Source organism: Ranitomeya imitator, chromosome 2 (assembly GCF_032444005.1).
Source record: "Ranitomeya imitator isolate aRanImi1 chromosome 2, aRanImi1.pri, whole genome shotgun sequence".
NCBI lineage: Eukaryota > Metazoa > Chordata > Amphibia > Anura > Dendrobatidae > Ranitomeya > Ranitomeya imitator.
The window spans coordinates 313,427,107-313,441,676 of record NC_091283.1 but is presented as its reverse complement, the minus strand read 5'-3'; the positions used below and the strand labels follow the sequence as shown (position 1 = coordinate 313,441,676).

At 43.0% G+C, this 14,570-nt stretch overlaps 1 pseudogene; it reads left to right on the top strand.

The window, feature by feature from the left end:
* Window positions 1-14,570, top strand: part of LOC138666464 (zinc finger protein 850-like) — a 132,255-nt pseudogene that overhangs the window by 81,175 nt on the left and 36,510 nt on the right.

Below are 14,570 nucleotides of genomic sequence, written 5' to 3'. Positions count from 1 at the left end.
CCGGGACTCATTGTTGATAATGCCTATAATATTGTGGCTAATGTGAGGCTTAGAAAAAAAAAATTAACATTCAGCAAAATGACACCGGTGGCGCCTGTTCAGTTGCATCTGCGCCGCCACCGTCGCTGACTGTAATTTTTTTTCTAAGCCTTATGCCGGCTTCACACTCAGCGTATGAAAATACGGTCCGTATATTACGGCCGTAATACGCTGAAATGTCCCGAAAATAGTGGTCCGTAGCTCCTCCGTAGGCAGGGTGTGTCAGCGTTTTTTGCGCATGGCATCCTCCGTATGTAATCCGTATGGCATCCGTACTGCGTGGTTTTCTCGCAGGCTTGCAAAACCAACATACCGCTATAGAAATGATCCATGTGTCCCAAAAAGAAAAAAATATATATATATATGCTTTCTAGGTAAGTTCCCACGATCTATGAACATCCAGCAGGGGACGCCTCACCGCAAATGAAGCTAAATATAGCTCATTGAGCTATATTTAGACTCATTCCCCGGGGTTTTGCAGCGAGGAGCAGCCTGCATTAGCAAAGCTCCTTGCTGCAAAATGTTTTAACCCCTTCAGAAGGATTTACATCGTTGGACGTTACAGATCTGCGGAGGGTAAGTATATTGTTGGTTTATTATGTTTTTTCTTTCACAGAACGAGGGTCTTCAGTGACTGGATTGGGCGTAGAATAAAATACTCCAACAACCATTGTTTTTATTTCATTAAAATAATTTTAAATAATGTGTTTGTGTTTTATTTAACCCTTTACTACAATTGGATTAATAATGGATAGGTGTCATAATTGACGCCTCTCCATTATTAATTAGGCTTAATGTCACCTTACAATAGCAAGGTGGCATTAACCATTCATTACCCCATATCCCACCGCTACACGGGAATGAGAAGAGAGTGGCCAAGTGCCAGAATAGGCGCATCTTCCAGATGTGCCTTTTCTGGGGTGGCTGGGGGCAGATATTTTTAGCCAGGGGGGGGCCAATAACCATGGACCCTCTCCAGGCTATTAATATCTGCCCTCAGTCACTGGCTTTACTACTCTGGCGGAGAAAATTGCGCGGGAGCCCATGCCAATTTTTTCCGCCATTTAACCCTTTATTTTAAGAGCTAGAACGGCCAAATTTTGCAGATACACTCTACTGACATTAGTAGTGTGGAATCTGCAAAAAAAATGGAGAGAAGACATGGTTTACTGTATGTAAACCATGTCTCAAATCATGTCGGGTTTTAGGAAGGAGAAAGAAAAAGCCGGTAATTGAATTACCGACTTTCAAGCTGTATAGCGCTGGAATAAATATTAATATATATACATATATGTGTCTCACTGACATATATACAGTGGGGCAAAAAAGTATTTAGTCAGTCAGCAATAGTGCAAGTTCCACCACTTAAAAAGATGAGAGGCGTCTGTAATTTACATCATAGGTAGACCTCAACTATGGGAGACAAACTGAGAAAAAAAAATCCAGAAAATCACATTGACTGTTTTTTTATCATTTTATTTGCATATTATGGTGGAAAATAAGTATTTGGTCAGAATCAAAATTTCATCTCAATACTTTGTAATATATCCTTTGTTGGCAATGACAGAGGTCAAACGTTTTCTGTAAGTCTTCACAAGGTTGCCACACACTGTTGTTGGTATGTTGGCCCATTCCTCCATGCAGATCTCCTCTAGAGCAGTGATGTTTTTGGCTTTTCGCTTGGCAACACGGACTTTCAACTCCCTCCAAAGGTTTTCTATAGGGTTGAGATCTGGAGACTGGCTAGGCCACTCCAGGACCTTGAAATGCTTCTTACGAAGCCACTCCTTCGTTGCCCTGGCGGTGTGCTTTGGATCATTGTCATGTTGAAAGACCCAGCCACGTTTCATCTTCAATGCCTTTGCTGATGGAAGGAGGTTTGCACTCAAAATCTCACGATACATGGCCCCATTCATTCTTTCATGTACCCGGATCAGTCGTCCTGGCCACGTTGCAGAGAAACAGCCCCAAAGCATGATGTTTCCTCCACCATGCTTTACAGTAGGTATGGTGTTTGATGGATGCAACTCAGTATTCTTTTTCCTCCAAACACGACAAGTTGTGTTTCTACCAAACAGTTCCAGTTTGGTTTTATCAGACCATAGGACATTCTCCCAAAACTCCTCTGGATCATCCAAATGCTCTCTAGCAAACTTCAGACGGGCCCGGACATGTACTGGCTTAAGCAGTGGGACACGTCTGGCACTGCAGGATCTGAGTCCATGGTGGCGTAGTGTGTTACTTATGGTAGGCCTTGTTACATTGGTCCCAGCTCTCTGCAGTTCATTCACTAGGTCCCCCCGCGTGGTTCTGGGATTTTTGCTCACCGTTCTTGTGATCATTCTGACCCCACGGGGTGGGATTTTGCGTGGAGCCCCAGATCGAGGGAGATTATTAGTGGTCTTGTATGTCTTCCATTTTCTAATTATTGCTCCCACTGTTGATTTCTTCACTCCAAGCTGGTTGGCTATTGCAGATTCAGTCTTCCCAGCCTGGTGCAGGGCTACAATTTTGTTTCTGGTGTCCTTTGACAGCTCTTTGGTCTTAACCATAGTGGAGTTTAGAGTCAGACTGTTTGAGGGTGTGCACAGGTGTCTTTTTATACTGATAACAAGTTTAAACAGGTGCCATTACTACAGGTAATGAGTGGAGGAAAGAGGAGACTCTTAAAGAAGAAGTTACAGGTCTGTGAGAGCCAGAAATCTTGATCGTTTGTTTCTGACCAAATACTTATTTTCCACCATAATATGCAAAAAAATGATAAAAAATACAGACAATGTGATTTTCTGGATTTTTTTTTCTCAGTTTGTCTCCCATAGTTGAGGTCTACCTATGATGTAAATTACAGACGCCTCTCATCTTTTTAAGTGGTGGAACTTGCACTATTGCTGACTGACTAAATACTTTTTTGCCCCACTGTATATATATATACCTATTCTATGTGTACACATTTATTCTACCTATTCTACTGTAAGCTGTCAGTGTGATTTTACTGTACACCGCACTGAATTGCCGGCTTTTCTCTCTAACAGCGCTGCGTATTTCTCGCAAGTCACACTGCTTGTCCGTGTGTAATCCGTATTTTTCAAGCTTCCATAGACTTTCATTGGCGTATTTCTTGCGCAGTACGGTGACAAACGCAGCATGCTGCGATTTTGTACGGCCGTAGAAAGCCGTATAATACTGATCAGTAAAATACGGCAGATAGGAGCAGAGGCATAGAGAATAATTGTGCCGTATTTTTTGCGAGTTTTACGGACGTAGTTTCTGCGCTCTTACGTCCGTAAAACTCGCAAGTGTGAAGCCGGCCTTAGAATAGCCACAATATTTTAGGCATTATCAACAATAATATCAAAACTATTATATGCATTATGTAAAAATGGGGGGCACGTTACTGAAGGATCAGTGACCTGCCATAAGCCAATACAGATGAATATGTAATCAGGGCACCATATAAAGCCCCGCCCACAGGCTGCCCACAGCCCCACCCCAAAGCACGAGAATCTCATTAACTGAAAACTACGAATACATATTAAGCACAAGACGAATTTAATCTACCATGGTATCATTGTAATCAGTATAATGGCGCCGACCTGACAGTGTCTGTAGGTCACTGTGCACAATCCTGCTGACAGGTTCCCTTTTAGACATCTCAGCTCTGCACTATTATACACCGTTCTGTTTTAAATGTGTAATATTTCTTCTTGAACTCATCTGACCGAAAATATTGACCCTTACAGTAGTTTAGATTGTGAATAGTGATGAGCGAGTATGCTCGTTACTCGAGTTTCTCCGAGAATGCTAAGGTGGTCTCCAAGTATTTGGGAGTGCTCGGAGATTTAATTTTTCAACGCAACTGCATGATTTGCGGCTGCTAGACATCTTGAATCCCCAATACTCGGAGACCACCCGAGCATGCTTGGAGAAACTCAAGTAATGAGCATACTCGCTCATCACTAATTGTGAACTCACTGAGCCCCATACTTTAATTACCCTAGAGAGGTTTCACCACTAGTTACTCATTTATTACTGATGATGACTGTTGAATTTGATCATTTCAGTAGATGTGTTATTGTGTTTAGTCACAGTTCTCAACTACAGTAGTGTCCAAAATACTCTGACTTAACCTCTTCCCGCAGCCAGTTTTGTGTTCCTAATCAGGCTCCATTTTTTAAATCTGACGTGTGTCACTTTATGTGGTGATAACTTTGGAATTATTCACAAATGATAATGGAAAACAAATGGATCTTACAAATTATATTCCAAATTCGCACAATACCCTATACACGGTTGTACACTACTGTCTGGGAGCATGGCTGTGTTCAGAAGGGAAGGAGCGCCATTTAGCTATTTGAATGCTGATCTAACTGGAATAGTTTGCAGACAGAGTGTATTGAGAGCACTGTTGGTGGTCACCTGGCATCTCAAAAGATGTCCACCATGAACATGCGTGGCACTACCTTCTCTGCTTTCCATATTCCAAGTATTGCCTTGCTCATTGCCCTTTAACACACTTACATGGATCTGGACTTACACAGAGACCCCAAGGCTTGGACCATGGTATTACCTGCTGTTCTGTGGTGTTAGATGTCAAGAAGCAGTCAGGCAGCTGAGTCAGAACCAGAAGGACAGAATACAGAATCAGAAGACACAAGAGTAGACAGTAAACAGTCCATGGTCACATCAGAAAACAAAACCACAAGCCGCAAGCTGAGCACAGATGACGGGACCAGAGGAGAACAGTGCTGTATCTGGCTAATTGCGGCAATATGCTTTGAGCTTTAGTGGGATGTTGGACTTTCCAATTGGCTGAAGTATGGAGCAGATTACTCCAGCTGGACAGTGGGAACAGATCCCAGATGAGATTGGACACAGAAATGACAAAAAACCAGAATAGTCAAAGTCCCCATGAAGTGATTCCATTTTATAAATGAATTCATTGAGTGTTATAATCTATAGGAGGAGTGCATATTTTGACTTCACAGCCACTTTCCGGAAATTAACACGCAGTGGATGTTGGAGAGTGAAAATTACACATTTGCCATTTTATTACCCAACACATAGTGCCCAGATTGTGCTCCAGGAGACACACACACACCATAAATTAAGTGGATTATTCTCACTATAGTATTGCTAAATACAGGGATCCTAAATGTTGTTTGAGCACACTGCAAGACTCAGAAGTGAGAGCGGATTTTGCTGGATTGGTTTAGAGAAACCTTATTGGTTTTCAACAGCCTTTGAGCCACCAATAGTGTGGGAACCTCTGTTTTTCCATTGACAGATGATGGACCTGAGTGGAGACTTGTTTTTTTGTGAGATGACAATTGGTATTATTTTTACCTACATAACATTAGTTTCTTTTTATTCGATATTTAGGAGGCAGAATGAACAAACAGTTTAACACCACACACTTCTGGCTCACCCAATAAGGTTTTCTATTAGACTGAACTGTCATTGTCTTGGTAAATAAATACATTCTATTAAACAGCTTGCCATTTTTATGGAAAGTAGAAATGTTCAAAAATATGAAACTCAAGGAAATTTTATTAAAAAAATAATTGTTTTTTGTCTTAGCAGATGACTGTACCTGGAGATCAGAGGGACAGCTGACATCTTCAATTTTTAAATCGGATGATCTTGAGATCTTACAAGATACAACTGAAGTGAATGCTATTACTCCAAATATACCATCTTCCATTCACAGCAAAGATCTGTCATTTGATCCTATGAAACAGGTCCCATCTACTGATTCATTACCGACTACAAAGGAAAACCAAATTCACAACAGAGGCATTAAAAAACAAACTTCTTCTAAAGCAAATAAGTCATTTTCATGTTCAGAATGTGGGAAATGTTTTAATCAGAATTCAAACTTGGTTCAGCACCAGAGGACTCACACAGGGGAGACGCCTTTTTCCTGTTCAGAATGTGGGAAATATTTTGCACATAAATCAAATTTTGTTATCCACCAGAGGACTCACACAGGGGAGAAGCCTTTTTCCTGTTCAGAATGTGGGAAATGTTTTAATACTAAATCACGTTTGGTTAGGCACCAGAAAATTCACACAGGGGAGAAGCCTTTTTCATGTTCAGAATGTGAGAAATGTTTTCATGTTAAATCAAGTTTGGTTAGGCACCAGAGAATTCACACAGGGGAGAAGCCTTTTACCTGTTCAGAATGTGAGAAATGTTTTAATCGTAAATCACGTTTGGTTAGGCACCAGAGAATTCACACAGGGGAGAAGCCTTTTTCATGTTCAGAATGTGGGAAATGTTTTACACAGAAATCAGAGCTTGCTACTCACCAGAGAATTCACACAGGGGAGAAGCCTTTTTCCTGTTCAGAATGTGGGAAATGTTTTAACCGTAAATCGGTTCTTGATAGCCACCTGAGAACCCACACAGGGGAGAAGCCTTTTTCCTGTTCAGAATGTGGGAAATGTTTTAATCGGAAAGCGCATCTTGTTAGACATCAGAGCAGTCACACAGGGGAGGAGCCATTTTCATTTTCTTAATGTGGAAAATATTTTACTTGGAAATCAGCTGTTAACAAACATCAGAAATATCACATAGGGGACAAGCCTTTTTATGTTTAGAATGTTGGAATCGATTTAACTAAATTGGATCTTCTTAAAGGGGTTGTCTATTGTCATTCCTCGTGTTTGATGACAAATGAAAAAACTAAACTTATTAATTCCAATTGTAAAACTATACCCATAATTTACCCCTGAAGGTTAGTTAGAAGGTGACTAATAGAAAAAAAATATACCCCACGTTTCAGTATACAGGGTGAGGTGAGGTACACACACTCACTCTCCAAGCCTCTCATTTCTATGGGATTTGTCGTCCTCACAAAGGCGACTCATAGGGAGACTTTATTTAATATTGACCTAAAATCATGTATCATGTTATGCGAAACAGTCAGAAAACTAGCCACATATAGGCAGATCCCAGACGTCAAACTATATACTTCCTAAGTTTATAAGCCACTCCAGTGGTGGTCATTCAGGAATAGATAGTATGTGAAAATACAGTATTTTTATAATTATTGTTTTTCTCCTATAGGGACTGCCCTAGTTTGGTATTGTAACAGCTGTCAATTAGTAGTGCAGACAGGTTGTCCTAGACTAAACTCCATTTTCAGGTGACCCAATATGTACCACTCAGGGAACACTTACCTGCTACAGAGATCATTAGCAGCTTCTAACTAATGGCCATGCTGCGGTCTGTCAGGGAATGAGTGCAATATCGTTATAAAGACTAGGGACATGTGCAGCCATAATGTCTGGGAGATCTGTGCAATTATTTAGTAGGAATATGGAAATTATCTCTGGAAGTTACCGTATTTTTCGGACTATAAGACGCACCGGACCATAAGACGCACCCCAAATTTGGGGTGAAAATTGCAGAAAAAAAGATTTTTTATAACATGGGGGTCCGTCTTATTGTCCGAATTTACAGTATCTTATGGCGGTGGCAGAGCAGGGTCACAGGAGGCAAGGTGGGGTGATGCTGGGATGAGGAGGTGCTGGGATGAGAAGGTGCTGGGATGAGAAGGTGCTGGGATCAGGAGGTGCTGGGATCAGGAGGTGCTGGGATCAGGAGGTGCTGGGATGAGAAGGTGCTGGGTTCAGGAGGTGCTGGGATCAGGAGGTGCTGGGATCAGGAGGTGCAGTGAGAGGTATGGCGTGAGAGGGGTCCCTGGCGTACCATGCAGGCTTACCTAGGTGGCAGAGGTGCGGTGGCAGAGGTGCGGTGGCGGGGGTGTGGCAGCAGAGGAGGCGCAGGAAGCGGGGTCCCTTTCCCCGGTATGGTGATGCAGCAGGCCCGGTATGCAGCAGAGCCGGGTGAATCCTCTTGTTATCGGTGGGCGCGGCCATCTTCCTGAGGCCGCGCGTGTGCAGATGAAGCGCTCTGCTCCCGGGGCTTCAGGAAAATGGCCGCGGGAGGCCGCGCGTGCGCAGATGGAGATCGCGGCGGCCATTTTCCTGAAGCCCCGGGAAGCAGAGCGCTCCATCTGCGCACGCGCGGCCTCCGGAAAATGGCCGCCACCACCGATAACAAGAGGATTCACCCGGCTCTGCTGCATACCGGGCCTGCTGCATCACCATACCGGGGAAAGGGACCCCGCTTACTGCGCCTCCTCTGCCGCCACACCCCCGCAACCGCACCTCTGCCACCGCACCTCTGCCACCTAGGTAAGCCTGCATTGCGACTATTAGACGCACCCCCCATTTTCCCCCCTTTTTTGGGGGGGAAAAAGTGCGTCTTTTAGTCCGAAAAATACGGTAAGTGTCCCCTGAGCGGTATATACTGTATTTTCACATACTATCTATTCCTGATACTTATAAACTTACGAAGTATATATCAAAAACATTCTAATGTGGTGGGTGCCATAAAAGAAGAGAAGTGATAAGGAGTACAATTAAAAACTGTGTATTTATTTATAAATAGATAAAATAGTATATAATACATAAGACAAAAATGGGGGAAAGGGAAAACCCTCCAAATACAGGGGGAGATAGCCCAGCACAGATCCAACAAGTGGTGTAACTATAGGTATAGACAATAGTTATAGTAGTTACAACAACATATAGATAAAGTGCACAGTTACAGTATGTATAAGCGCAAGAGACAGTTATTATATAAATATGTTCAAATTTACTGTATTCCCTAAGAGAAAGGCAGATGAAGGTATGCCCAGCAAGGCAAGATTTGTTGCTAATAAACCTGGGGAGTGGTGCAACCACTACACTACCTATATACAGCCTGAAAAGTAAGAGGAGGGAAGAAAATGCTCTGTAATACAGTGGGGCAAAAAAGTATTTAGTCAGTCAGCAATAGTGCAAGTTCCACCACTTAAAAAGATGAGAGGCGTCTGTAATTTACATCATAGGTAGACCTCAACTATGGGAGACAAACTGAGAAAAAAAAATCCAGAAAATCACATTGTCTGTTTTTTTATCATTTTTTTTGCATATTATGGTGGAAAATAAGTATTTGGTCAGAAACAAACAATCAAGATTTCTGGCTCTCACAGACCTGTAACTTCTTCTTTAAGAGTCTCCTCTTTCCTCCACTCATTACCTGTTTAATTTTGTTATCAGTATAAAAAGACACCTGTGCACACCCTCAAACAGTCTGACTCCAAACTCCACTATGGTGAAGACCAAAGAGCTGTCAAAGGACACCAGAAACAAAATTGTAGCCCTGCACCAGGCTGGGAAGACTGAATCTGCAATAGCCAACCAGCTTGGAGTGAAGAAATCAACAGTGGGAGCAATAATTAGAAAATGGAAGACATACAAGACCACTGATAATCTCCCTCGATCTGGGGCTCCACGCAAAATCCCACCCCGTGGGGTCAGAATGATCACAAGAACGGTGAGCAAAAATCCCAGAACCACGCGGGGGGACCTAATGAATGAACTGCAGAGAGCTGGGACCAATGTAACAAGGCCTACCATAAGTAACACACTACGCCACCATGGACTCAGATCCTGCAGTGCCAGACGTGTCCCACTGCTTAAGCCAGTACATGTCCGGGCCCGTCTGAAGTTTGCTAGAGAGCATTTGGATGATCCAGAGGAGTTTTGGGAGAATGTCCTATGGTCTGATGAAACCAAATTGGAACTGTTTGGTAGAAACACAACTTGTCGTGTTTGGAGGAAAAAGAATACTGAGTTGCATCCATCAAACACCATACCTACTGTAAAGCATGGTGGTGGAAACATCATGCTTTGGGGCTGTTTCTCTGCAAAGGGGCCAGGACGACTGATCCGGGTACATGAAAGAATGAATGGGGCCATGTATCGTGAGATTTTGAGTGCAAACCTCCTTCCATCAGCAAGGGCATTGAAGGTGAAACGTGGCTGGGTCTTTCAACATGACAATGATCCAAAGCACACCGCCAGGGCAACGAAGGAGTGGCTTCGTAAGAAGCATTTCAAGGTCCTGGAGTGGCCTAGCCAGTCTCCAGATCTCAACCCTATAGAAAACCTTTGGAGGGAGTTGAAAGTCCGTGTTGCCAAGCGAAAAGCCAAAAACATCACTGCTCTAGAGGAGATCTGCATGGAGGAATGGGCCAACATACCAACAACAGTGTGTGGCAACCTTGTGAAGACTTAAAGAAAATGTTTGACCTCTGTCATTGCCAACAAAGGATATATTACAAAGTATTGAGATGAAATTTTGTTTCTGACCAAATACTTATTTTCCCCCATAATATGCAAATAAAATGTTAAAAAAACAGACAATGTGATTTTCTGGATTTTTTTTCTCAGTTTGTCTCCCATAGTTGAGGTCTACCAATGATGTAAATTACAGACGCCTCTCATCTTTTTAAGTGGTGGAACTTGCACTATTGCTGACTGACTAAATACTTTTTTGCCCCACTGTATATCAATTACCTGCCGTGTAGTTGATAATATAGCAGGTCCGTGCGCTATGTGTGGAGTGCTGGTACGGCTCCCCCGGGCCCGATGAGCGCCGTTTCGCAATAGCTTCTTCAAAAGGGGCGTGGATAAAGTATATAGTATAAAGTCTGGGGTCTGCCTATATATGGCTAGTTTTCTGACTGTTTCGGATAACATAATACATGATTTTAGGGTTTTCTTCATCTAGTCTCACTTGACTGTAGGTCAATATTAAATAGTCTCTTCAGGAGTCGTCTTTGGTGAGGACGATGAAACCCGTAGAAATGAGAGACTTGGAGAGTGAGTGTGTATACGTCACCTCACCCTATATACTGAGACGTGAGGTACATGTTTTTTCTATTAGTTACCTTCTGACTAACCTTCAGGGGGTGAATTACATAGTAACATAGTTAGTAAGGCCGAAAAAAGACATTTGTCCATCCAGTTCAGCCTATATTCCATCATAATAAATCCCCAGATCTACGTCCTTCTACAGAACCTAATTGTATGATACAATATTGTTCTGCTCCAGGAAGACATCCAGGCCTCTCTTGAACCCCTCGACTGAGTTCGCCATCACCACCTCCTCAGGCAAGCAATTCCAGATTCTCACTGCCCTAACAGTAAAGAATCCTCTTCTATGTTGGTGGAAGACCTTTTCTCCTCCAGACGCAAAGAATGCCCCCTTGTGCCCGTCACCTTCCTTGGTATAAACAGATCCTCAGCGAGATATTTGTATTGTCCCCTTATATACTTATTTGTCCCCTTATATACTGATTATGGGTATAGTTTTACATTTGGAATTAATACAGTTTAGTTTTATCCTTTGTCAATGAATCTTCTAATCAAGATATAATATATATTTTTTTCTCAGTGAAGTCCTCCTCATGTCTGGCCTAATTAAAATAAAAACACTCCTACTCCACTGGCGTATGGCCTCTGCTTCAGTGGTGTCGAGACTCACTGTCATGGGGCTTATGTGAAGTTATTACATCACACGAGCCATACGCCCATTTAACGCCTTCGGTTGTATTGAACATCAACAGGAAGCCAGGGTTTTTTTTTTATTATTTTGAATGGGGCAAAAGAGGGTAATTAGAACTTTTATATTTTTAAGTAGTGTTAAAAACTTTTTTTTTTTTACTTTTGATATTGTGAAGACATACAGCATTGTATCTTAATTAACCAGATGACTATTTTTAGCAAACGAAGAATAATGGAATGTTATCTGTATGTTAGCTTTCAAGTTTAAAGGGAACCTGCACCATGAAAATGCAGTCTAATCTGCAGGCACCATGTTATAGAGCAGGAGGATCCGAGTAGATTTATATATAGTTTTGTAAGAAAAGATTCAGAAGAACCTGTGTTTTAATCTGTTAAACTTCTGCTTTTTCTGGGATTTTTAGTCCAGTGGGCGGTCCTATCAGTGACTTACGAGAACGCTGTCAGTCACTGATAGGACCGCCCAATGGACCAAAAATCCCAGAAAAAGCAGAAGTTTAACAGATTAAAAAAACAGGTTCTTCTGAATCTTTTCTTACAAAACTGTATATCAAGCTACTTGATCTTGTCTCCATTCTTACCCATTATGCAAATACTGAATGAGGGACACTTGTTAAGTCTAAACATAGGTTACATGCCTCTGTATGGAGAGACTGAGAGAGAAACAGCCAGAGAGATTCTGTCAAGACATTCATACATCCCAAAAGGACCAGAGACAAGACGGCAGCCATTTTGCATTATGGCTCCATCATGAGGGTCACGGATCTATCATTCTATAGGAAACAACCTAGGGGTTTTCAGCCTCGGTTGGAAGGATACAGATCTACTTCATTGACCATCGCTGAACCATGTATATAACGAAGAAAAAGAATGGAGCGCACTACCTGGACATCCGATGCAGGTAACTTTATTCCAACAAAGTAAAAGACATCTTCACGACCGGGGGTGCTGTACAAAGAGTGCAATGAAGCTAGACGACGGCCGTTTCGCGCCTGGCTGGCGCTTCAATGGGTAAGGCGCGAAACGGCCGTCGTCTAGCTTCATCGCACTCTTTGTACAGCACCCCCGGTCGTGAAGATGTCTTTTACTTTGTTGGAATAAAGTTACCTGCATCGGATGTCCAGGTAGTGGCTCCATTCTTTTACTTCGTTATTCACATGTGGCTTTCATCCAGCGGAACTTTGCACGCAGGACCGAGCTTCTTGGCTTTCAGGACACAGGTGAGCGGTTCCCACAGCATTTTCTGGCGTTAGTGCTGTCCGGCTGTTTTCTACTTATTTGCATGAACCATGTATATGTTTGAGAAGCTAGGTTGTGATCCTCGGATCAACTGTTCTGTATGGAGTCAATGGACTGTCATCTTCCTATACTTGTTGTTTCCTCTCTGTGTGCATACCACAGGTGGAGCAGTCGCCCCTGGAAGATGAAGTCAGGTTGTGATCCTCGGATCAACTAGCCTTGTACCTTGTATGGACTCATCGGACTGTCATCTTCCTACACTTGTTGTTCCTTCGTCTCTGGGTGCATGCTACAGGTGGAGTAACAAACCCTGGAATATGAAGCCAGGTTGTGATCCTTGGATTAACTGGCCTTGTATAGACTGAATGGACTGTCATCTTTCTACGCTTAGTATGTATCAATGGTTAGCACTCGACAAGACAATATGGGTATTTGGTGCTAGTGAAAAGGGACCATTGGCCCCGTAGATACAAGTTCAATATAGAATCACTGCACTCATACAATGGAAAAGGTCGCTTTACTCATCACTGGTAATATTCACCTGAAGCATACCTCTTCCATTGTATGAGTGCGGTGATTTTATATTGAGCTTGTATCTTCCAACGCTTGTCGTTACCTCCTCTCTGTGTGTGCGTCACCGGTGGAGTAGCAACCCCGGAAGATCTGAAGTCATGGCTGCTATTATCCTGGCGAGTCAGCGGAAGGGTGAGACTCTGTAATGTACACCATCTTGGGTATTTTGCTGGGACTGTTCCATGTGTTATCTGCCTGTTTTGCGGTTCAGTAAAGCATTGCCACACTGTTTTACCCTCACCCTGTGTTGTCTGAGTAGCATTTTGCCCATGTTAAAAGGAGAGCGGCAGTTTGGCGGGACGATCCCTGGTCCATGTGGATTTGGCTAACGGACGGCGCTTATTACAGTCCGGCAGGGACATCCATAGAGGTCTGCTGGAGACCTGGTTGTCATGCCAACCCATTGATGACCCGCGATCACGTGACGGGGTCACCGATGGGTGGGATTTCCAGCACGCTTCTCCATTACTAAGCCGTGGGCTTGAGGTCACCGGTGACATCAACCCCATGACTATTTCCCCACTTGCCACCGCTACAGGGCAAGTGGGAAGAGCCGAGCAAAGCACCAGAATTGGCACAGCTAATAGATGTGCCTTATCTGGGCAGCTGCGGGCTGCTATTTTTAGGCTGGGGGGTCAATATCCATGGTCCCTTACCAGCCTGAGAATACCAGCCCCTAGCTGTGAGCTTTAGCAAGGCTGGTTGTCAAAAATAAGGGGGACCCCACACAGTTTTTTTTTTATTTGTGGGGATCCCTCTATTCTTGATAGCCAACCTTGCTAAAGCTGACAGCTGAGGGTTGCAGCGTACTGTAACGCTCCTTCCCTGGCACCCGTCCATGTGGTACTGATGCTGGACATGCATGCCACACATGTTCCGCAAGTATTACACACCACACGGACACTGACATCTCCGGAAATATCAGAACGTGTGAAAGAGACCTTATAGCGGGTTTTTATAGCAGGTTTTTATGTTTGGCTGCTGTCACACACTAACATGCTTTTTATTGCAAAAAATAGTTTTTCCATCACCACATTTTGAGAGCTCTAATTTTTCCATATTTTGGCCCACAGAGTCATGCGGGGTCTTGTTTTTTGCGGGACAAGTTGACGTTTCTATCGGTACCATCTTTGGGCACATTACTTTTTTTTTATCGCTTTCTATTCCGATTTTTGGGTTGCAGAATAAAAAAACAGCACTTCATGAATTTCATTTGGGGGGCTTTATACTGTTCCGCATGTGGCAAAAATAAAATCTATTTTATATAAAAAAAATAATAATTTTTGCATCCCTTTATTT